Below are 26,270 nucleotides of genomic sequence, written 5' to 3' on the forward strand. Positions count from 1 at the left end.
TCATTATTTCGTGTCCCATTTCAAACTTCTTCCATCAATTACGCGTGACTGTTTTTAGGCAGCGCTTCCTTCAACCTGGATCATTGTCTGCAGTTTTCTATACGATTGACTTATGGAACCTGCTACCATACTGTAGAATCTCTGCAATAGTGATGTGTCCTATTTGTTACATTTCCAGCAAAAAGTTGTAAAATTTTTGATCTGATCTCCAGTCTATAAGAGGTAAATTGAAGTTTCCCATAAATAATTGCTCGCCGAATCAAGTTGTCTAAAAAGATTTTCGTCATAGTTATATAAAGAGTTCTTCTTCTTAAAGCCTGTAATACACTCAACTTCCACCTGAAATACCCAGTCAGATAGAGCAATGCTCAAAAGATAACTGGTTGTAACATGTCGGTGCAAAATATCACCACAAATAGGTGGGCTCTGGTCTACCTACTGCAGTAGTGTCCAAACGTTTCTCGTTCAGGGGCCATATTCAAAAAAAATTCAAAGTTCTTTAGTGTGTTATATTTTCCATATCTTGTTGCTTGTAAAAGTAAAATTTAAAATATTTGATTAAATACAATACACAAATACATTTACTGAACAAAAGATTTAATGAGAAATTTTTTTTGATAATTAACAAAATTTTAAATGCTGTTTTAGTTCACTTTCCGGGATTGTTGGACAGCGCTGTGAATCAACTGTAAGCGCCCCATTCGAGAATTAGGAGGGCCTGATTTTCTTTTACCCCGACAAATAATCATCTGTTGTTTCGGGGAAGTGCGTTACCCACACTTTTCCCATAAATTTTCCCCTGAATATCCCAATGACACCGTCATTTTGGACAGTTTCAAAAAAATCGATAACGAGAGAAGGAAAACGAGGACCACGAAGGTATTAATCCTTCTAAACATGAATTGTTGTTCATTTGGTGAAAATGAAGTTAGAAAATTGTCAATTAGGTTTCACTTAAATGAATGAGATGCAATTCGTGGATTTCGGGAATACCTAATTGAAAAGATGGTTTCGGAAAAATTGAAGCATTTGATGGACGCTCTGAGTACTAATTTCATCGAGTTGTAAGACACAAAGTCTTACAAGTTAAATTTAAATATAATTTAAGAAAGAACGCTAGATAGTGATATTGTAAACCACAAAAGAAAACACTTAAAGTCACTAATATTGTTTAAGATAATGGGTCTCGCGCTAATGGAATTAATTTAAGAGAAGGTTAAATTTAATGTACAAGCAAATATACCTTGAAGAAAAACATTAGAAACAGATATACGATCAGTGCCCACACCGGAAATAGCAAGCGAAGATAGCAAGACGGAACAGTGGGGGGTCAACTGATAGTATGGCAAGGGACGGTTTGGTCCAGAGATGACAATAGGGGTACCAGCGGGGGCGCTCTTGTTTACTGCAAACAGAGCAGGTGTGGTCATTTTATAATAAGGCGAGACGAATCAAGAAAATGGACGCAGATGATTTCCGGATGGGTACCGAGCTCCAGAAAATTCTGGTCATTTCCAGAATATTCGAGAATTCTCTAGAAACGGAAGTTATCTCTACACCGGAAGGGGACGATGATGGTCAGATAGAAATGATTGGTCGAGGAAAGGAGGGGCGTTACTAGGTTTTGGGAAATAAAAGGGGAAGAGCGCGTGCAAAAGGGTGTGGAAAATGTGATAAGATGTTTTAGATATGTGATGAAGTTTTTCGGAGATGATTTTTCGAGATGTGATAAAGTTTTTTTGGAGATAATAAAGTTTTTCGGAAGATGATAAAGTTTTCTTCGAGAGTGATTTTTTGGAAAGATAGGCCCAGGAAACAGTCCCCGGAAGCGATCCACCAGTAGAACCAGTTATGGTGAGTTCACTAAATTCTGATAGTTTTAATAAAGTGTAGATGAATTACAGAAAGGGGAACTTTCTCGAGATGAAACAGAGAAGTCCGAAAGCGTCCACCGAGAGATATATTTGAAAGGAGGACAGCGAGAAGAACACCATACCGTCCTGTGGAAATAAAGTGATGGGAAGCGACCCCTACTGAATGATCCGGCGCAGCAAAGAAGGATACGACACCAGGATGATCGGCAAAGCGAAAAGTGTCCCTGGCAGAGTTTAGCATTCCAGATGAACGTTCCCAAACCAATGGAGGACCCGATGCAGAGTAGAAAGTCACTGGCCACACGTTGTATTAGCGGTAAGATCCAAATCCCCAGAAGTAAGTGGTTAAACAACGAAGTTACCTCTATGTAATTGCAAAGGACTGCAGGGAAGATAGATAAATATTAAGGGAGATTTAGGGAAGCATACAGTTAAGAGTTAAGTTAAGGTATAGATAAGTAAGGAAATATCATAGAAATAGTTTAATGAAGGATGGTTTACAGTTATGATTTATTTACTGATTAATTAATGGAGGAAAAGTAATAATTTTGGACGGGTTAGTCTATAGAGCAGGTACAGTTGTATGTTACTTATATAATGTCACTGATGTAGAGAAATTAGTCGCTAAATGCTGGAGTTTACTTGAGGGAATGAAGAAATAAATAATCCCATGTATATTTCATTAACATGTAACTTTAAAGTGCTGGGGAGAGAATAGAATAGAATAGAATAGTTTGTAGAGTGGACTAAATTCCAGAAGAAGAATTGTATCAACCATGAAGAAGAATGTAGGATTGTGCTAGATAGGTATGAAAAAAGGAAGATATAAATAAATAAATAATAAATGTCAATTGTAATTAAGAAAGAGTTAAATTAAACTGATTGTACGAGATGTTAGTGGGCCTATAGTAAGAAGAAGATGATGGATGAGAGAGCCTAATGACCAGGAACGTGATCCATGCCCTGTACCTATATATGAAGTGAATAATGTGTAATGATTTGTCTTATCTTTTATTTGTAAGTATGTATAATAAACTGATTGTATTTTACTTAATGCAAATAGTGTTTGGTCATTTCTGAACACACAGCAAAGCCCAAAGGAGGAGTGCTCTAATATAGAAACTCCCACAGAACCGGAATTCTTCTGTGAGATAACAAGTCAGATGCAAGTGGGGAATTTTAAGAATATAAGTAATATAAATATATATAAGATTAAAACGCCACCCCCACAATTGGCGACCCAGCCAGGGATAAATAGAGATAGATTGTTTCATCAGTCAACCCCACCCCACAGAGTGAATGCGAACGAGGTGATGGACGCTCTGAGTACGACTCCAAATTCATCGAGTGAATGTGAACGAGGATTTTCACAAATGAATCTGATCGCCAGCCCAACCAGAGCTTCGTTGATGACAAAACTGTTTCTTAAAATTGTAGGCCCACCGCTGACCCATTTCGATCCAGCAAAATATGTTGATTCTTGGCTGCTTCGGAAATGTCATTCAGCAAGAGACACACGAAGAGGAAGAAAAGAAGTTAGCAAGGGTGTCGGATGGCAACTTAATAAAAATTCGGAATATTCTACAAAAATTTTGTTATGAAATAATTTTTACTTATGTTATTTTGTTTTACTTATTATTTTTAGGGTCCGTAGTCTAACGAAGGACTCTTATAATGTCACTCGGTTGTCCGTCTGTCACAGCATTGTGTCTCTGGAACCACTCAACCTATTGACTTGAAATCAGAGTTATTTTATTATCTATTTATAATGTATAATATATAATTACACGTTATAAATACATTTGTGTACATTTATTACTGCAGTTTATGTATACAGAAGAGGGAACATTTCAGATCATTGCATTGCATCGGTGGTTCAGTGGTAGAATGCTCGCCTGTCAAGCGGGCCTGTTAAACGTTTAATGGAAAATCAAATTTTCTACAATTAACTTCAAATCAAATGATAATGTTCAAAGGAAAGGATATGGCCCCTTTCGTTTTAAATGTGACAGTAACACGTGAAAATTCATTTACCAATCAAAAGGAAAACACGGCTCAATTAATACAATATTTGACTACAAATCAAAGAATCATACGACAGAAAGCAAGCCCATCTCTCTCTCTCTCTGGCGAAATATTTTTCTGACTACATTTTTGTCAAAAACTTATTAAGAACTGAAAAGGTAAGAAATGTGGCATCTACGAGTATCTATGATTAAGTCAGAAATAATTATTTGTGTTCAAGAAACAAACAAAGGCCACCATAATTTAACTCCGGTTTATCAATAAGATTAATTGCAGTTTCCTACCTTAAATGAAAAATAATGACTATTGAGTATTTGACTGCACGCAGAACTTTAGAATGTCTCTTAATAACATCTTCATTTGGAGACGAAGGATAAGTTAAGATCAGTTACTACAACAAGTTAAAATTATCAAAAACTTTGCCATGGGGCATCACACTCGTAAACGGCTTGTCTTCCTGTTAATGTTTCCTCATCTTCATTACGCTGTCTTAGTAATGACTTCACAGGGGAACTTAGAAATTGCAAGCATTAACTTCTCATGAATCTTTTGAGAAGAGATGAACACATTACTCCTTATTTTATGATTTCCAGAACAGAAGAAAGTGCTCTCTTCGATCTTTTATATTTTCTGTCCTAACTGAGAAAATTCGCCTTTATTTATATATAAATTTTAATCTTTGCAATTTGTTCGGTGGATTCATCTAAATGATTTGTATATTCGTTTTGTATATAAATTGCTTTTTAAATTTATTTTCTTGTTAAATACCGATTTAAATGCTGTTTCTACTGTCTGTTGTGTTTTTCTTCTGTGCTATTTAAGCCTGTAAGATCTGAAATCTTACAAAAATTAATTTTTTTTAATAAAGACTTTGAAAGTTAGTTGGTTTTTATTAATTAAGAAATAGGAATTCTTGTTGCTAGTGAATAAGAAAGTAATATCGTCTGAGTTCAATAATAACAATTTTTCAGCATGGAATATAAATTCAATGAGTAGTAAGTAATAAAAGCAGAGCCATTAGCCATCAACTTCCGGTATAAGCAGGGAAACTACGGCAAAGCAGCATGGTTCCCAAACAACAACAGGCAAATTAAGCTTTATGCAGGGTCGAAATAGTAGGGACAGTTTACTTCAAACAGTCTCCAACAGGAAGTGAGTTCTTAAAGAGCACACAAGTTTCCAAAGATAGATGCTGTGGTCACTAATGTCATTTTTTGTGGTTTTGGAACGCTTTGGAGACAAGCCGTTATATGAGAGGAAAGAGTTGTTTTCTGGATGTTCGGCAAACATCAAAGGGCACACCGGATGGCAGCAGATCCAGCAGGTTGTAAAAAGGGGAGTATTGATCACGTGCTACTGGGGAATAAGAGTTTCCCAACAAATGGAATGAAAAAAAAAATCTGAAAGTAGATATAGGATTGGAAGGAGTCACTGAGAATAGGTGTGGCGAAATCTGGAGTAAGATGAAGGAAAAAGGCAGTGAAAGGATGGAAAAGGGACACAAAGTTGAGATTTTTGTGGTGTGAGTGAAAATGGTTTAGGGCACAAAGTTTGGATTTTGGCGGTGTGAGTGAAAATGGTTTAAGGGCACAAAGTTGAGATTTTTTTGTGGGGTGAGTGAACATGGTTTAAGAGACACAAAGTTGAGATTTTGGCGGTGTGAGTTAAAATGGTTTAGGAGGACACAAAGTTGAGATTTTTGTGGGTGTGAGTGAAAATGGTTTAAGGGCAAAAGTTGAGATTTTTGTCGGTGTGAGTGAAAATGGTTTAAGAGACAGAGTTGAGGTTTTAGTCGGTGTTTGTGAAGATGAGTTAGTCAAAGACACAAAGTTGAGAAGGAGAGTTTTTCTTTGAGTGAAGGAGTGGGTAGAGAGGGAGAGAGATGATTTTAAGAAAGTAAGTCGGGCAGTCCAGATGTGTAAAGAAGTGTACAAAAGTATAGGACAGTGTAGTACTGTAGCGTAGTGTAGTGTACTAGGAATCGAGTAGTAAGAAAAAATGAACGGGAAAGGAAGTGTCGATAGCAAGTGCCTGTGACAAGTAAGTGGACGAGGAGAAAGGGGAACATAGTCAATGTTAGCTCTTTGGAAAGTCTAGGAGTTGGGAAGAAATAGTGAAAGAGTGAAAGCCAAAACGAGTCTCTCACAAGAAAAAGGTAAATCAAATCTGCCGTTAAAGATCAAGATTCCTGAAATCTTGGAAGGCAAAGTGCTGAACCGGATGGAATCGGAACACCGACCGACATGAGAGTAGCCATTCTGGAACAGAAGAAGTGCATCAAGCAGGCTGAATAAATGAAGCCGAAATCTACCTGGCAGCCCTACTACCCGTGCCAAATTCTTCGATGATAGTAAGAGGCCGCCCCAGACAGTGAAGATAAGCGGTACCTAACCGGAAAGACGAAAGGTGACGCCCCGCAGAGTTCTACAAGTGGCTAGATTGTAGTAGTACCTTCACACACACAAAGAACTGTAGGAACCCTGAAATTTGATTAGCAGGACTTTTAAAAAAAATACTGTGAGATATGTACTAGAAATACCTAATTGTAAAGATAGTTTAGAGAAGAATCAGGAAGGAAAGACATTAACAAAAGGGGAAATTTATTATATATATATGATATTTTGGAAGGGAATAGTAAAGGATCGATATTTGTTATTTTGGTTTTAATATACTAGGATTAAACATATGTAGAAAGGAATAGAATGGAATTGATACTTCTTGTTAATGGTATTTAATTGACGCGGTATTAAATATATGTAGGAAGGAATAGGGTGGAATTGATGTTTCTTATGAATGTATTTAGATGATGCAGTATTAAACATATGTAGAAAGGGATAGAATGGAATTGATATTTCTTACTGATGGTATTTAAATGATGCAGGATTAAATATACCTAGAAAGGAAGGGATTGATATCAGCTAGTAATGATTTTAACTGATGTGTGATTATGATATATATATATATACACATGTAGGTGAGACTAAATCATGTATGAGTTAATTATTTTGGTTTTAATACACTCATGTAAATATGTATAATAAACTGAATTTTATATACAACATTGTGTGTTTTTTTTTTTTTTTTTTTTTTTGTTGTTGTTCTGAGCACAAGATTATCCGAAGGGAATTAAATACACCTAAGAGCTTTTCCCCTTGAACTTAGAATTTTCTGTGAAGTTAATAGTCAGATGCGCAAGCGGGGAGTTATTGTAAAGGGGAACTAATCACAAGGGGATAGATAAAAATATATATAGAAAAAGATATACAAATATAAAACATATGTAATAAAAAAGCTTCTTCTAAAATCCCCACCCCCACAAGCCATTTCTTCTCTAAAATGGAAGAATTCGTTTATAATTTTCCAGTCTAAAATTTATTTACCGAAATATAAATGGGTTAGATAAAATTTTTACTGTCTTTCACTGTAATTCTGTGCATATATTCCTCTAAGAAATGAACCTTCTTACCAAATAAAAGTGCGTAGTCCAATTTCGAAGACATTTGATTACTGCTCCAGTTCTTTATGCAAGTGGACACGTGGCTAGAAGATACGAGGAATATAAAGAGAGAGAAACCAGTTTCAGCGTCACGATAGTTCCACTTATCTTTACAGTACAATGAAGCTTTAAGGAAACGTTTTGAATTCACGCATCGCATCGGTGGTTCAGTGGTAGAATGCTCGCCTGCCACGCGGGCGGCCCGGGTTCGATTCCCGGCCGATGCATAAATTTTTTTTTTTTTCCTTTCACCCCAAATTCAAGTAAATGTATCTTAAATACAAAGGAAAACGTTTAACGGAAAATCAAATTTTCTACAATTAACTTCAAATCAATTGATACTGTATAAAGGAAAGGATATGGCCCCTTTCGTTTTAAATGTGACAGTAACACGTGAAAAATCGTTTACCAATCAAAAGGAAAACACGGCTCAGTTTAGAAGAAATAATTATTTGCGTTAAATACACAAATAACAAAGGCCAATATAATTTAACTGTGGTTTATCAATAAGATTAATTGTAGTTTCCTACCTTAACTGAAAAATAATGACTATTGAGTATTTGACTGCACGCAGAACTTTAAAATGTCTCTTAATAACATCTTCATTTGGAGATGAAGGATAAGTTAAGAACAGTTACTACAACAAGTTAAAATTATCAAAAATCTTGCCACGAGGCACAACTCGTAAACATCTTCCTGTTAATGTTTCCTCATCTTGATTATGCTGTCTTAGTAATGACTTCACTGGGGAACTTAGAAATTGCAAGCATTAACTTCTCATGGATCTTTTGAGAAGAGATAAACACATTACTCCTTATTTTATGATTTCCAAAACAAAAGAAAGTGCTTTCTTCGATCTTTTATATTTTCTGTCCTAACAGAGAAAATTCGCCTTTATTTATATCAATTTTAATCTTTGCTATTTGTTCGGTCGACTCATCTAAATGATTTCTATATTCGTTTTGTATATAAATTGCTTTTTAAATTTATTTTCTTGTTAAATACCGATTTAAATAACTGTTTCTACTGCCTGTTGTGTTTTTCTTCTCTGCTATTTAAACCATTTCTTCATTTGCATAAAATGGAAGAATTCGTTTATAATTTTCCACAGTCTACAATTTATTTAGCGAAATATAAATGGGTTAGATAGGTTTTCTTAAAATTTTTACTGTCTTTCACTGTAATTCTGTGCATATATTCCTCTAAGAAATTAACCTTCTTACCAAATAAAAGAACGTAGTCCAATTTCGAAGACATTTGATTACTGCTCCAGTTCTTAATGCAAGTGGACACGTGGCTAAAAGATACGTGGAATATAAAGAGAGAGAAACCAGTTTCAGCGTCATGATAATTCCCCTTATCTTTACAGTACAATGAAGCTTTAAGGAAACGTTTTCAGTTCACGCATCGCATCGGTGGTTCAGTGGTAGAATGCTCGCCTGCCACGCGGGCGGCCCGGGTTCGATTCCCGGCCGATGCAAAAAAAATTTTTTTTTTTTTTTGTTCTTTGTTCCCATAAATAATTGCACACCTAATTAAGTTGACTAAAAAGATTTCAATCATGGATGTTAAAGCCTTTAATACACTCCATCTATCATCCTTTCCATTATGACCAACCATTTCACAGCGCACACATTCAACTTCCACCCGAAATACCCAGTCAGATAGAGCAATGCTCAACAGATAAATGGTTGTAACGAGTCGGTGCAAAATATTGTGGATAAAAATTAATTTCAGTTTTCTTTCGAATGCCACAAATTCATTTGACTTCCAGAAATTTTCTATGAAACGTTTCCCTTGGATTTTATAGGTAAACTGCAGCCATTATCAACCCACTGCAGGATGAAAGACTCCTCGACGGTTTATGTTGAGGGAAATAGACCATAATCTATCAAGCTGGTCCAGTGCGGGTTGGCAGATCGACCGTATTTAGCAGCCAGGGGCTTGAACCCCAATCAACTCAAAGAGTGTGTGCTATTGCTCCAGCACCTGACCACTCGTCTACAGGATTTAATCATGAATGCGTTTTCTTGGTAAGTATAAGTATTAGTATAAATATTTTCCATATAGTGCAAAGAAGCCGCAGGCATTTGCTGTATCAGGCAAAAAAAAAAGTAAATAAGAAAATTGAAATTACTCGTATGACTTCCCTCCTTATGTAGGTAACTATCCTTTGAATTTCTGCAAACTGTCAGTCTTAACTACCTGTGGATGCAACTTAATCCAATAATCAACAACTCGCTGGCTGAAAGAAAACTTTCTACACTCTAGTTTAAACCTTTTTCCTGTAATTTATGACACCCAGTCCTGGAAGTCTTTATAACAGTGAAACTTCCGTCTTCATTCATTTTGCTAACTCCTCTCAGAGTATTATAAAACTCAATCAGGTCCCTGTATAAGGTTCAAACTAACAATACAACCTTTTAACGGTTGTATTATTAGTTTGAACTTTATGCTATATGATCCACTTCAGTCGTTCTTGAACAATTTTCTGAACTTTAATGGACTTATTCGTAGAGAAGTACCTAGCGCATTAATTTTTCACGGCGTTCTTTTTTTTATGACCTCACGTGAAGCTGTTATTATGGCACTATACACATTACTCAAAATAATGGCTTCGGAAGGACAGAAACTCCACGAGAACTCCTTTGATGTCCCGCAATGGGCTCATTTTCTTTTTTGATTCATGCTGCCTTGAATATTTTTGATTGGTTAACTACGTTTTTTAATCAATGTAGTTAACCAATTAATAGAACCAAATCTCTAGAATCTGATCAATTTCAGGTGGAAGTTGAGTCTGTGTGGTGTGAGGTGGCTGGTCATAATGGAAAAGACGATAGCTGGAATGTATTACAGGCCTTAACTATAATGTATAAATCTTTTTACACAACTTGATTAGGCGATCAATTCTTTATGGGTGACTTTAATTTACCTCTTGTAGACTGAAGATCGTGAACCAGCAATACCAAGTGGAATCAGATTTTTGAACCAGCTGGGTAACTTTCTCATTCTAGCATTCCAGAAGAGACAAAAGGAGGAGTCAAATATCCTTCACTTGATCTCATCAAGTCTCCGGAAGATATGAACTGCAGAAAATGATCACAGTGTTAAAATAAGACGGTGTTCAAAGAAATATTGGTGGACAAAGGAAAGTGTGAGGGGTTACAGTTTTATTTGGAGGGAAGAATTATACTGTATTGAGATGTTCCTTTGGTTCTGTTAACTGAAGATGGTTCTAATAATTGTTCAATTTTTGTTTGGTTCTATTAACATGGTGTAGAACACGAATGCACTATGAGAAATTTTTAAGGAATTTATCCTGGAACGGTAAATGTATTGTGTTTATAATTGTTTTTGTTCTTCCTTGTTTTCTTAATGAGAAACCATGCGGACTTCGTCTGAGATCTACTAACTCAGCTACATTATGAAAAATGACCCTAAAATTTCCTCATCATTGAAGAAATTTGAACTTGGCCTTTTCCACCCGATGTTGGAGGAGGTGAGGGTGTAACACTGTGCTACTCACGAGGATTCAGTGTGAGTGTACCAAGTTGTTATTAATGCAAACGATGCTTCCTTGCATCATTTAGCCATTATAAATAAACTTTCTGTTTATAATCCGTGACGACCACACATTCGGAGGAGTTCACAAGACAGAGAGAATACAATGAACATCACCGTATAAAGTACGTGTACATATGCACCTTCATGCCTGACCACTCAGGCTACGACAGCCTTAAAATATTTTGTTCACAGTCAGCAGGATTCGAACCTGCGCGGGTATAACCAAATGAATTTCAAGTCCATCGCCTTAACCACTCGGCCACAACTGCACGTTAATGTTAATACGTGTATATCTAATATATACATAATAATAGTTTGAGCAATATGGCAACAGCTTAAATGCACAAATGTAAAGACAGAGAAACACAGTAAACTTTTGTCATTTGATCGACCGTAAGGTAGACTGAAATTCCTGGTTTGCCGATGTACGCGAACTAGATGTGCGGTTTCCTGTAAACCATATTGGCTAATATGACACGCAGCCAATTATGATCGAAGTGACAACCTAAATCCATTAAAACAGTGCTAATTGGCAACTCAGGTGACATATTGACTCATGTAAACGTCACACGGAGCTTGTTAGCCGCTATTAAGCACTTATTTAAAATTCCATGTCCGGTACATGGGTCTGTTGATTGAATGTAATGGCCAAGCGAATTGCCAGTCAGCCGGCATTGGCATAATAGAATTACAGCTAGAGAGGACTCATTCAATTACCTCTTGCGTCCAGTTTGTACAATGAAGTAGAGCGTCACTTGCGGGAGATGAGATTGATGATAGTTTTAAGAAGAGCTGTACTAATAGAATTAGTTCTTGAAAAGCAGCACACAATGGTATTTGGAATCAGGCACCATATGAACAGCAGCAATTTACTCTGATTCGCCATTGTTCGGTGACGTCACAACAACAGAATACGAAGCGAACAAATCACGTCTTGTTATCATAAACACACAGATTCGATAAAGCATGGCAAGCTCTGTCTTATTTGTACACCGAAGTCCAGCACAATTAACGAATCATCCTGATGGCTCACTTCTAGCAAAATCAAAGTTGCGATGTATCATTCCACTGCCTGTAAACATGGTCAGGACGATTCAGAATTGTTGGTTCATTCAGCTATTCATTTAAAAGATTTGTCTGCATGTTTTGTTGATATGCCAAGACAGCAATCTAATAATAATATATATAATCTAAATACCGAGGAATAGATAGTTATTAGAAACCAGTTAACCTTTGTTTATTGTACTGTTGGAGTTGTTAGTGATCAGTATACTCAAAACAATTCCAGTTGATATACCAAGCAAAATGTACTGAGATTTCTAATAGCACGTAAAAGGCTGTCACGTGATACGGCTTATCTGGCTTTTTATTCTTTTAGGCTTTGCTGCTAATACGAATCGCTAAGTAGAAAAGATTATCTGCGGTGTTGTCTGGGGAAACAGCAAAGCCCAAGTACTTAGCGATATGATCAAAAAGCATTTCTGTGTGGAAAAGGAAAGATGGGGATGTACGAAAAGGATTTTCTTGGATGTCGAGACTTCTTGAATAGCTGGAGTTACCTTCAGAAGAATCCGCACACCGATTTTTTTCTCTCCCCTTAACGATCGATAATGGTTTTCCCTAATGGATGCATATAAAAGATGAAAATTGCTAATAATTAAGGTATATCCAACAGTAAGAGTCTTCGCGTAGTTACCTGAGCCGGAGGTATTGAGTAATAACCTTAGGACAGATATTACAAAAAAGAGAAGAAAAAGATTGTCTTAGATTATACTTAATAGACGGGGATTGTGAAGTGGAATGCAGAAAAATGTTTCATGAAAATTTTTCATATAAAAGCTCCAGCGAATGTTGAATTAACTTCATAGCCGGTTTCTACTCTCTGACTGTAGAATTAACAGTGATTGGTCACCGTTCCTTGAAAGAAACAATCCAAAATTCTCAATTCTTTATCATTTAGATTTTTTATTTGTAAAAGTTCAATCTGGTGGGAAAACCCATTTAAAGCGATTGCATTTGAAAATGACCTTGGAAATGGCACAAGAGATTTTAGAGGTTAACCAACCTGTACCTGATTGCTAGGTAATTAGATCACAGAGGAAAAAAAGCTCTTCTTAAGGTCAAAGCGTCTAAAGCTGTGATGAATCCAGCGTGCTGTCTCTATAAATTGCGTATATTGCATTATGTGGCCAGTTTTATGCTTTGTTGGAAGGAAAACCTGAGTTTCCAGTGAGGAAAACTCGCCGCAACCCTACCCAGAGTGCGACTAACTCGGCCATGATGTCAAAAAACCCATAAACATTCCTCGCATTTGTACTATTCTATTCAGGCCTTTTCTCCAAGTTGTGAAAGGACCAATCACAACACTGGGTTACCTGCACGGATCATTATAGCGCACAATTTTTTCTCCCTGGAAACTTTGAATTTTAATCTCATAAGACATGAAAACCAACAACAAATACGCAATTCACAGATAAAGGTACACGGACGCCTCATTTCACTAGTTGCTTAGGATCAAACTGTAAATAAGCCAACTCTTCTCCTGATAGCATTATTGATTACATAAATACATCCAGAGATTAAGTTCTAAAGTCTAATAAAATTTTAATTCCTAATTGCCTTCCATCAGGATCATAATTCACCTCGGGTGCGCATGTAGCAATTCTAAAGGATAATAATTATTGGGATTTAAATTTTATAGGGTTATTAATCTCGGCCATAGCCACACAGCAAGGAACCTGCTTCAGTGTGCTTTACGAAGGCGCCACTTGCAAAGTGTTGTGTTCAATTTATTTTATTAGAGCAGAACAAACACCAAAGCACGTTTTTCTTCTGGCGCTCATAAATACACACACAGGAAGTAATTTAAAAAGTGTTTTGTGCTTAATTATAAACACTTATTTTCAATGTTTTTTTTTTGTTCGGTAACATTTTAAACAAAAGAATGTTCAAATTAACAGTCGCTTTAAATTCTTAATTTTAGAGCAGAAAAAAATAGGTTAATTATGCTTGCTTGCTTCACGAAAACATAAAAAGATATCTAAAAGGACTTCTGCATTTATTAATCCTTTAATTTAACAGAGAAGGCAATTGTGTTTAACCCAGTTGGCATTCCAATGTTTTTCCTGAATTTTAGTTTCACCTGTAATTAGTGTTTACTTTTTTACGCATGCACTAAACACTCTATTCTTCTTCATAATCATTTTTACCATAAATCTAAACCTGCGTACGATGGAGGCCAATATTTCAGAAAATGTTCACCTATTCGTATCCCCACCCTCCAAAAACACCCAGAAAAGTCTAGAGGTATTTCTAAATAAATAGTGTAAATTATCGAGTTGTACAGCCTAGAAATAACGTCTTTTCCGATAACAGAAATGACGTAATGTTCCAAAGTATTGAGCATACCAGAGGAAGACACTAATATCATGTCAGAACTTAAGAACAAGAGCTTTCTGAGGCACTGCTATTCATTTCCTTTAATTTTTATGTGCAAGAACTACGGTAGTGCTGCTCATGGTGAGGCGCTGCATCTGAGGGATCATTTATCACCACACTGTCAACCTGTAAGAGCCCATCCCGTCACTTTTCTCTCTGATCGTCTGTTTCTTCGCCTTCCGTACTGCATATGCACGTTCTGCTTCGCCACTTTTCCTTTTATAAACGGCTTAGGCTAATGCCACTTCTAACTGACTCGCGAAATTTGTCCTCCCCTAAGATCTGTGCCCGCAGAAAGGAATTAATCTATATCTGATGTTGGGCCAGATGAAAAGTCACGGTTTTACAGCTACAGCGAATCCGTTTAATCCAGTGGTGCTTTCGCAACCACAATACTCAAGTTTTCTTTTATTGGCACAGGGTGGAAGCCTCATCCTCAAGGGGGGTAGAACGATTAACGTTTCTAGCACATATGTAGACAATCTAAGAACGAAATTTTCTCCGCAGTTTTTAAAAGTCAATCCTGAAAGAAAGCCATTGATATCTTCATTGGCAAACCGAAACAAATTATTAAAAAAATAAAAATCCAAATTACCCGAACAGTACCCAAATCAGCATAATTGGCAATATGCCAAAAACGTTACAGGTATCGTATAAATAGGCTTATAAGCTTATTAATCCAGTCATATCATATCTTATATTCTAATATATAGTCCAATATTCACTGCATTCAAAATAGCGTTTCTGATTCACTCATATACGTATAATCATCTGTTGCTTAACATGATAAAATCTATAATTTTAAACAACAGTCTCGCACGCCTAAGCACTGCAGTGGCCAAATTTTGAAACTCTTAAAAGCTGAAATTTCATTATAAATATAACTTTATGAGCTTCTGCGCAGTTAAAGTCATTTTTTTTAAATTTATATTGTATGTCTAAAAACCTCGATAACAAGAAGAATGTTAAAACATTCTTCTTGTTATCGAGGCTTGTGGATATTTAATTTATCTTTCTGTGGCTTGTGGATATTTAATTTATCTTTCTAGTGCAAAATCCATCATAAAGCAGAATACAATGCTTAAGATAGGTTTCCTCTGTGAAATTAATAGAATAGCAGCGCCATTTGTTACGGTGGTGTTTTCTGGAACTATGGTAAAAATGGAAGTACTGTAGTAGTAGTAGTAGTAATGGCAAATGATTCAAGAAAGCAAGCTTATATAGCATCAGCCAAAAGAGTTCACCCATTCGTACCTTCCAAGAATTTGTCTCTCTCTTCTAACTTAAGGTTTAAGATATATATGTTATATAATCTGGATTATATATTCAACTCTACGTAGGTACAGTTGAATATATAAAGATTGAATGAAAGGAACGTGTATTCTGCTGGAGTTTGGGAACAAAGACGAATTTTTATGCCTTTTCCTAATTCCCTCAAGACATGGGACGTGCTGCCAAAGGTAGAAGAAGCCAAAATCAGAAAACTACTGAAGCAAAACCTAGGTGAAGTGAAGATTGCTAACTTCCTGGGGATTCATTAGAAATTCAACGAAGTTGGCAGCATGCCACCAGACTGTAGATCTTTGGACAGGTGTGTATAAAAAGAAAATGGACTGAGGGACAATTTATTAACTTTAGGAGAGAAAAATTTATTAATTTTGTAGAAGTAGAATATATTTCGTATGCTTAGGGGCGAGAAAATGGTGGACATTGTTTTTTTTATTAAAATTACAAAATACAGGTAGAAAAACAAAATTAACAACTAAATATCCGACAGAAGCTCATTCCAGAAAGGATAAATCTTCTAGAGATACACAATTACCTTGAGGTAGAGCGTATTAATTAAATACATATTTCATTGAGAAATCTGTGGGAACAACAACAACAAAAAAGTGTCATTTATGCCTGCTTATTATCGAATTGCAAAGTTTATCTAAAGCTATCGAGGAGTTAAAATTACCTTTCTCAAATCATTCGGGATACCACGGAACATTTTGTTGAAGATTCCTCATGCGGCAGAATCGATTTTGCCGTTCCTTAAACACTGCAGTGGATTAATTTCCTGTTTACAGAAGATGAAAACAGACAACTAAAAGTCAAGATTATGAAAACCCCTCAGGATTTTAATAACGAATAAAAGAAAATGGTTAGTTGGTTGTCTATGCAGCCAAGGCCATGAGAAATCGGTATGTTGTTGTTGTTGTTGTTTTTGGTTTTTAAGAGCATCGGCGACTAAGACCATATTGCTCGGTGTGTATTGTTTGTAAATTGCGTGTGTTCTGCTGTCTATTTTATGTTTGCTGGACGAAAAACAGGAGTTTCCGGGAGAAAAAAACCCTGCTGCTCTTGCCTGAGCCCGACTAACTCAGCAACGTTGGGGAAAAGGCCCATAAAATTCTTCATATCATCGACGGGACTTGAAGAATGCCCATGAACATTTTTTGCACTCCGAAAAGAAATGTTTTTGAACTTTGGACGGCGACTGGAATTGAACCAAGGCCTTTTTCTTACAGTATGCGATTGCAAAGATAGGATCCAATGAACTATACCCAAAAGCAAGATATGATAGGCTAGTTCCAGAGAGGGTACATTTATTTGCTATGGTAAGATTAGCGCCATTACATTGATTTAGAAATACTCAATATACTGTAATGTAAAATTAAGGATTTCTTTCCGCTTTACTGCAGATAACCTTGAATACGTTTTTCAAGCTGTTCATCCAATGGTGCGAATGTGAGTGATTGGCGTTCAAGCCCGTAACTGCTAAATACGGTGCTGTTTCTTGTATTCTTTCGATCTTGTAAACTCCCCTGACAATGTGGTCGTCCCGGAGTATAACAAGGACATTTATTTATTTATTTAAAATTTATTACATAGGATGGATTTCTCTTTTGAAATGCTCTGAAATTTCTACTTCGAGCACAAAATGAATGTGGAACGTAGTTTTAGAAAAGTGAATCGGATGGAATGGAATGGTTTCAGCAGTGCCCAAAGGGTTTGTACTCATATCAAGACGTACTGTGTGGATGTTGTTGCTAAAATAAATACGGTCCTGAATAAAGAAGAACCCCTTGATTGATACTTAGTCCAGAACTTCTTGATTGATACTTAGTCTAGAACCTGTTGATGGAAACTTAGTATTTGCAAACAGCGCGAAGTCTAGTATTCTATTTAATATTTTTTAGAGATTTCCATTTCAAAACTTTAAAATAAACTGCTTTTCAAAGAAAATCCAAAATCGTATTTATGCATTACATTAGGTCAATGAGAAGAGACCCAAAATTCACAATCACTCAACGATATGAAAAATAATAACCTTAAGGAAATTCAGAGTTGATCTTGTTTATTTCTCATATAAGGATGTTCATCCTTTCTGGAACTACCTTAAAGTGAACAATAGCTGCTCCAGTATTTCACGATCACTTTAAATAAAAGACTCAACTCTAATGAAGAAGTATGGCATTTATTTAAAATGTCTACAGTTTAAATAAATGCAATGTATTGCTCCACTTGAACATTGCTCATAAAGTGATTTAAGGTTTTCTGACCATTTTTTTGGGCTCACTTACTGTGCTATTTTTGTGTGTTAACTCAGAGTATCTTCTCCAGATGTCGTGTACACCTTACGGGCTACTTGTGTAAAATTTGTGCCTCGTCTGCACTCTTAAGTAACCATACCCGAGTCCCCGTGTGGAGCAGTTGGTATAATCACTGCCCCTCCCCACACCGGGTGGAAAAGATCTGAGTTCGAATCCCGTCAATGACGAGAGGAATTTTTATGGGCCTATTTCGCAACGTGGCCGAGTTAGTCGGTCTCAGGCGAGGGTAGCGTATCTTTCCGTTTGGAAGCTCGGGTTTTTCACCCAACAACAGAGCAAATGGATGACAAAATACACGCAATTTACAGACATATACGTTGCGATATGGCCTAAGTTGCTGATGTGCCTTAAACCCTACAAACAATCATGCTCGAATAAATGTAATTGGAGTAGTCCACCTACATTTATCTTTTTGTAACTTTTCACTATTTTACAGAACGCTTGCTAGGTATCCAGACCACAAAATAGCCGACAGTTGGATGTTATTTGGTTACCAGTCCAATCTCTATATGTTTCCATGAAAGCTGAAGTTTCAGAGATAATCATACCGGTGAATTTGGAGCCAACTACCACTTAACGTGCAAAATTATATTAAATCTTTGGTCTTGCCATTCACGAACTGAAACGCACACGTGCAGCATCCGTACGTATGTGCCCACCTGCTTTATATCGCATGGTATAAAGAAATGATGCAGTTACTGAAGGAACGCTCCAATATCTTGAAAAGGGCAAGTGTACCTAATAAAGTAGTCATTCAGTGTACTTGCTCAGTTGTTACCGCGATTATCCATTTATGTAGGTTGATATTGTGTTAATTAGACCCATAGAAAAACAGAAACAGACATTGGTTCCACTCAAGTAGAACCAATCTTCATCATTGGACAAAACACGGGCCAAAATAAAATCGGAAACCATGACAATAAAGCAGTCCTTTTATCAAATTCTTTTAAGTTCATGCGTGAATACGATAGGAATGGAGTTCGAACTGCCAGCCCTTCGAATTTTTCTACTGTATCTACTTTCTACCTTCAAACAACAAACTTCCAGACTACTAATTTATAACGAATGACGTAATACTTACGGACTGAATTTTTAAACAAGTATCTCCTAAAACATTAAACTCTCAATTTCCAAATAGTACAATAGTACTTGGTTAATCACTTCAATTCCTTCAGCCTCCGCTTTGGTGGTACGTGGAGCTAAATTAAATTCTATATTTTTCTTTTGTCAAGTAAGATAATCATAAGAGGCTCAAGTAATTTTCTCTCTCTCTTTCATTCTAGTTTTCGATAGTTAGCTACTGAAAACTAGTTTTATCGTTCACGCTGAGAACAGACAGGGCTGTAGCGAACTCCTCCTTGGTGACAGACTGTGATTTGTGAGGCAGAATAAGATGACTGCGGTAGTCTCCTGGAGGAAAAGGAGAAGGGAGGGGAAAAGATGAAGGGGGTGATAAGCTAGACAGATTAGATAGAAGACTCTTCCCGACCTAAATGTAATGCAAGTGTGAAGGTCGGAATTTATTGCCACATCTTACACAAGAACACGTGCTGCTACGTAAGCCCTGCCCTGTCAGTGTAGATGTCAGCGAAGATTCCTTCACTGAGAGCACTCCCACTGCAGTCAGGGTGACTTGGGAGCCTGCTACTGGCGCTGTTCGTAGACGCATTTTCTTTAAACTTCGCTTATGCAGAAAGTCCTTATGGAAAATAAATGAGGAAGCCAATATCGCTTGAGGACGTATATAAAATTTTATGGGCAAAGTTAAATTCGTTGCCACTTAAGTGGCAATGTCAGAAATATTTGTGTGATTGGTCCATCACGAGATTATTTCTAGTTGACTGCTTCCATGGTGTCATATGCAATAGACAGACTCGATGAGCTATCACCCCCCGGTAATACGTATGATTGGCTGTCTCCAGTCAAGTGCTATCGTCCATTCTGTTTCAATAATTCGATTTCATAAGCTTCATTAAAGATAAAAAATTAATTCGATTTATTTCTCAGTTAATATGCAAGCAAGATATCGGGTTTTTCATCCAGCAACGCATGCAAACCGATTGTAAGATGCCCATAAGGAGTAAGGAAGTTCTGATTTCTTTATGTAATCTGAGAAGGAGTTTGAGTACATGTAGTTAGTCAAGTATGTGATGTTTGGTTCAATATTTAACAATTGGAAAGATGTTAATTGGTAACTTGAAGAGACATTTAGAGCATGAACAGTTTTATCAAAATACTTTATAGAAAAGATTAGGAATGCTTAATTTTTAATACGATGCCATCAGTAGAATGTTTTGTACTTTATTTATTGTGAAGAGTGTACCAAACAAAAGTTGGGTTTTCTGTGGAGAGTGAAAAGACAGCGAGCAGTCTTAAGTTAATGAAATTAGCCTTTTACAAAGTTTATTAATTCGAGGAATTACATCCTGATTTTTCCTATAAATCATAACCTTCATCGAAAGGAGATCTTGATTTATTTGAACTGCTCTGACTTTTAGCTGTGGAGTTATTTGAATAACCGGGTCTACCATTTTGAAATTTGTATCCTTGCAAAGTTGCAAAGTCCATCGTTCAATCCGCCATATTTAAACAAGATTGAAATATGATTTATTATGGACTTATGCAGAATTGGTAGGGCAGCATGCGCTGTCCTACCAATTTATTACTGAAAGCAACGTTCTGATATCCGCATTCCCCTTCTCTGAAGTGCATAAAAGAAACACAAAGGGATTTTAATTTATTTTAGAGATTTTATATTTATTTCATATATAATGATGTAATTCTGTATTTAGGAATATATATATACACTGAATGGACAGAAATCATGGGACACCTACCTATCATCTGTCACCAGGATAAGGGCAGTCACATGGCCAGGCATTGTGTCCACTAGTTCGTGAAAGCGTTCCACGGGTATTTCCATCCATGCTTGCTGCACCGCTGTCCATAATTCCATCACGTTCCTTTGTGTAGGATCCAAAAGCTCGAACGGACCTTTCTACAGCATCCCAAAGGTGCTCCACACAGTTCATGTCCCGTGGACGAGGAGGCCATTCCGTGGTGGTAAAATCTGCGGAATGCTCTTCGAACCATATTCTAGTCACAACGGCTTTGTGGGGAAGCGCATTGTCCTGCTGGAAGAGTCCATTGCCATGACCATGAAGGGATGTACATGGTCTGCAAGGATGGACACGTAACCTGGACCGTTCAGAGATGCGTCTAGACGTGCCAGAGGTCCCAGCGTGTGACAGTAGAACACGCCCCAAACCATTTCCGATCGTCCACCTGCCTGAACAGTTTCTTGTTGACATGACGGGTACATAGCTTCGTGTGATTTCCACCAGATATGCAGCCTCCAGTCCACTCGAAATAACTGGAAATGGGACTCATCGGACCAGGAGACCAGTCTCCAATTATCCAAAGGTCCAGTGCCGATGTTCTTTCGCCCAGTTGAGGCGTAGAGTCCTGTGTCATGGTGTTAGCAATGGGACTTTGGTGTGTCGGCTGCTCCCATAACCTATTGCAGTTATTGATCGCCCGATGATCTTGGTGGAGGCGTTTCTGGCACCCCCTTCGTTGAAGTCGGCGGTGATTTGTGCTACTGTCGCTCTCTGGTTGGCTGAAACAATGCGAGACAGACGTCTACGGTCCCGTTCATCCAACACCTTTCTACGCCCACAGCGCTGTCCACGATCAGATGTTATTCCGGAAATGGCGTATTCCCAATACACTCTTGATACTGTGGAACGGGGATAGTGCAATTTCTGTACCACCTCCGCGATAGAGTGACCCATGCGATAGGCATCCACTATCATCCCTCTTTCAAAGCGTTGGTTAACTCACGACGTTTATCTGTACTGACATCGAATTACGGAGCAATATGGCCTTAGTTGCTAATGCTCCTAAAATCCAAATAACAACAACAACAACATCGAATTACCGTCTATGTGAATACAGTGACCCTATATACCTGCCAAACGGTGGATTCGTCCAGTGGCGTGAGGGGTGACAGTGTTGCGTTTCCCAGGAACCAGGTATCCCATGAATTCTGACCTTTCAGTTTAATTTGTGCCCACATTGTGTTTTATTCATTTGTTATTCAGGTTTTATTTTATATATATTTTTAGTTTTATTTTGTAATAAATTTTAATCTTTGCCTAAAATTGTCAACAGTGTGTTCATTTTATATTTTTACAGTTCTTAGGTTGCGGTCGATTGTTTAAGTGGCTTTTAATTTGATATTTGCAATTTTAGTCTTATATTGTCCTCGCGGGTTACCACAGTGGTTATAATCACCCTTAGTTCGAATTTTTAAGCCACTTTAAGAAGAAAGCCATTATAACTATGGACCTTTTTTCGCGAAGTGGCACAATTAGGCAATCTCAGAGGAGGGCGGCGTGATTTTTTTATTTGGAAAACTCTAGTTTTTCTTCCAGCAAAAAGCAAATTGACCGAAAAATACTAGCAATTACAAACAAATATATGTTGGCGCCTCATAGTCTTAGTTGCTTTGAAATATAAAACACACACACCTAGTCTTATACAGTATTGCATTTGTGCGTAGTGGTTGCCATTCATCGCTGTAGAAGGATTGGTAACAAGTGTGGCTTAACTACAACACACACATAAATTTCAACTGGAAATCTGTTTTCTGGTGCTTGTTTCACTTACCAGTGAGAATATTCTTCTCTTATTCATTTTACTTATCCTCCTAGGATCTTGTATAATTCATTCAAATTCGACCCCTATCTAGTTGCTAAGCTCTGCGAACAACATCTTTTAAGAGGTTCCCCACTGAAATAATGCTTGATGATTATCACGAATCTGGCTGCCCTCTTTTGCACCTTCTCCAGAAGTTCTTTAGATATGGCTCCATACCTGGATACAATAATCGTTTTAAAGACACTATAATGGCCTCTATCACTTTACTTTCAAATTCTGATAAATCATGGATAGAACACCATGCGATCTTCTTGCCGCTTGCTTACACTGCACGTTGAACTTCATGTTTTTTTGTGGCCTAATCCCCAAGTCTTTCTCATCCAGTACCTCCTTTAAGTCGTGTTACCCTAATCTGTAAACTACTCCTGGATTTCTGTTCCCCAAGTGCAATACTTTGCATTTGGTAGCATTTTCTTAAACTGTAAATTTTCATACTTGTAGTTCGAGCCTTATGAAGCCTTGTTCTGATCTTAACTACCCTCCCATCCTTTAAGCCAACAGAAAGCTTTGATAGCTTTCCCTATATCCCTCAATAATGTCATTTAGGAAGATTAGCAGCAAGAGAGGTCCAAGCACTAATCCCTGAGAGACTCCACTTACTACTCCAATCTACTCTTTCAACCAACCTGTAATTACTGATGGGTCTTTCCTGTTATCCGACCTTCTCTAATTTCTACAATACCGGTAAAGATCTGTATCAGAAACCTAACTAAAATACAAATATATACTGTAATTGCAAAGTTTTTCTCACTTCCAGCGTCTTTATAACCACGTCATAGTAATTTATCATATTAGTAAGGCAAGATCTTTCCTTCACCATGCTGAGACAGATTTAGGGTATCATTCTCTCGTCGAGATAGTCCTGTATTGTGCCTTTAGCCATAGATTCCATAATCTTTGGTTAAAGACGCAATACGGGATTATTCCATTGGACCAAGAAGATGACAGCACTTCAGTCCAATGGAGGAATCCCTGAATCTTATGATCTCATCGACACTACTAATAAAATACGGTCATATTAGGACCATTCGAAAACCAACTCTTTTGCCCATGTGCAATATTAGCATTAGCATTAGCATTAGCATTAGTAGAGGCATTTGATGCAAGAAAGCAAGCTTATGCAGCATCAGCCAAAAAAAAAAAAAAAAAAACCACTTCCACTTCACCCCTCTGTTCGTTCAAAATACCTGTCCAGCTGAGCCTTAAACTTATTTAGGCTATCAACCTCCACGACAAGGGATGGAAGTCTGTTCCACCAACCAACCACCCGCTGGCTAAAGGCAAATTTCCGCACGTCTATCCTACATCTGTCTTTCCTCAATTTGAATTTATGCCCTCTCAGGTGATTTTTCTGAGCTAGAGGAAGAATCCCATCAGCATTGAGCATGCTCAAACCATTCAAGGCTTTATACACCTCTATCAGATCACCTCGCTGGTGCCTAGTCTCCAGACACTGTAATTTGCAAAACTTAAGCCTTTCTTCGTAAGAGCACCCCTTTGTTCCATTCACTAATCTTGTTGCCCTTCTCTGTACTCGTTCCAGCAGCTCTACATCCTTGAAATGAGGCCTCCAGACCTGTATACAGTACTCTAGGTGTGGCCTGACCATTGCCTTATACAAGGGAATAATCACTTCCTTATCCCTGCTGGAAAAATTCCTGTATATCATTGACAATACTCCATGAGCTACTCTTGCAGCCCGTCTGCACTGCTCAGAGAACTTCATATCTGCCTGCACAACCACCCCCAAGTCCCTTTCATTCTCTACCACTGTCAGTGTAGTACCACAGAGTTGATACGTTGCTCTGGGGTTGCTGTTTCCCATGTGTAGTACTTTACATTTGTCAATGTTAAACTTCATTTGCCACCTCTCAGCCCATCTGCTCAACCTTTCCAGATCCTGTTGCAATAGCATAGTGTCAGTAGTGTCCTTGACAACCCTGCCAACCTTTGTATCGTCTGCAAACTTGGACATTAAGCTTGATATACCATCATCAATATCATTTATAAATACAGAAAACAATAATGGACCCAACACTGAGCCCTGAGGGACTCCACTAATAACATTAGTCCACGATGAGCAGTGTCCATTGATTACCACTCTCTGTCTTCTCCCCCTCAACCACCCCTTTATCCATAGCAGCAATTTGCCTCCAATGTCACACTGCTCCAATTTGTGTAGCAGTCTTCCATGTGCAACAGTATCAAAAGCCTTTCTAAGATCCAAGTATATAATATCAAAGCTATTCCCTGCATCCAGTTCTTTTGTGACTGCATCATAGTATCCAATCAAATTGGTCAGGCAAGACTTCCCCTTAACAAAACCATGCTGTGCCCGAGCTATAACTGAAGTCTTGTCTACATGATCCTGCAGTGCTTCTTTAACCAGTGCCTCCATTAATTTTCCTGGAACAGAAGTTAAGCTCACAGGTCTATAATTACTTGTGTCAGCCTTTGATCCTCCTTTGTGAATTGGGGTCACATTTGCACATTTCCAGTCTATGGGTACCTCCCCTGAGTCCAAGGAAGCTCTCATAATTATGGCTAAGGGTTTGCTTACTTCCTTTGCTGCCTCCTTTAATATAACTGGATAGATCCCATCCACCCCGGGTGCCTTTCTTGTGTTTATCTTCAACAGTTTCTCCTCCACTTTACTCCCAGTTATTTCAAGATTCTGTAGCTTACTGCTAGAGTTGAATACACCTCTGGCATTCCTCTCGCTAAATAACTCCTCATATGTGAATGTCGATGCAAAATATTCATTTAGTTTGTTAGCTACCTGAGCAGGATCATCAACAGTTGACCCATCAATATCAAGTGGACCAATCTGATTCATCCCCTTCCTTCTAGAGTTTACATAAGTAAAGAACTCTTTGCTGTTTTTCTTTGCATCCCTTGCCAAGGATTTCTCGTAATTTGCCTTCGCCTGCCTAACCTCCTTTGTAACTTGGTTGCATATCAACTTGTATCTATCATGGGCTTTTGTGTCATGTGTTAATTTGTAAGTATCCCATGCATTTTTCTTCTCTGCCATATGCCTCATTAGTTCATCTGACAGCCATTTTGGCCTAAACCTTGAACAATATTTCTTAGTTGGTATGTAAAGCCTAGTAGCTTCCAAGATAAGTTCTTTGAATGCTTCCCATTTTGAATTTTCTGTTGGTAACATCATCAGTTGGTCCCACTGTATAGAATTTAAATACTGTCTCAGTCCATCGTACTCGCCTTTACGAAAGCAATAACCCTTCCCTTTACCCCTAATGGTAGTTACCTCTTTGAGTAAATCCCACCTCAGCACACTGTGATCACTGCCACCTAGTGGTTCATTTATCTGCAGATTCTTAATGCATGAAGAATCACTGCTGATAATCAAATCAAGAGTATTACTCCCTCTAGTTGCTTCCCGAACATGCTGATGTAGAAAACAATCATCCAATAAATCCACAAAAGCCTTGCTAGTGTGCGAGTGACCAACCCACAAATTCCAGTCAATATCTGGGAAATTAAAATCCCCCATTATAAGACTCTCTGATTTACTGGCCCACTCTATTT

The 26,270-nt window shown here is 37.6% G+C and overlaps 1 protein-coding gene and 3 non-coding genes across 5 annotated transcripts in view; 2 read left to right on the forward strand and 2 right to left on the reverse strand.

Moving 5' to 3' along the window:
- Window positions 1-26,270, reverse strand: part of LOC150077105 (regulator of G protein signaling 7-like) — a 154,381-nt gene that overhangs the window by 70,285 nt on the left and 57,826 nt on the right. The gene's annotated exons all lie outside the window — the stretch shown is intronic.
- Window positions 7,552-7,622, forward strand: TRNAG-GCC (transfer RNA glycine (anticodon GCC)). Its single transcript has one exon. It is a non-coding gene; the product is annotated as a tRNA-Gly (tRNA).
- On the forward strand, window positions 8,805-8,875 carry TRNAG-GCC (transfer RNA glycine (anticodon GCC)). Its single transcript has one exon. It is a non-coding gene; the product is annotated as a tRNA-Gly (tRNA).
- Window positions 11,147-11,228, reverse strand: TRNAS-UGA (transfer RNA serine (anticodon UGA)). Its single transcript has one exon. It is a non-coding gene; the product is annotated as a tRNA-Ser (tRNA).

This window comes from Mastigoproctus giganteus, chromosome 12, assembly GCF_048544385.1.
Source record: "Mastigoproctus giganteus isolate SK-2022 chromosome 12, ASM4854438v1, whole genome shotgun sequence".
Classification (NCBI taxonomy): Eukaryota; Metazoa; Arthropoda; class Arachnida; order Uropygi; family Thelyphonidae; genus Mastigoproctus; species Mastigoproctus giganteus.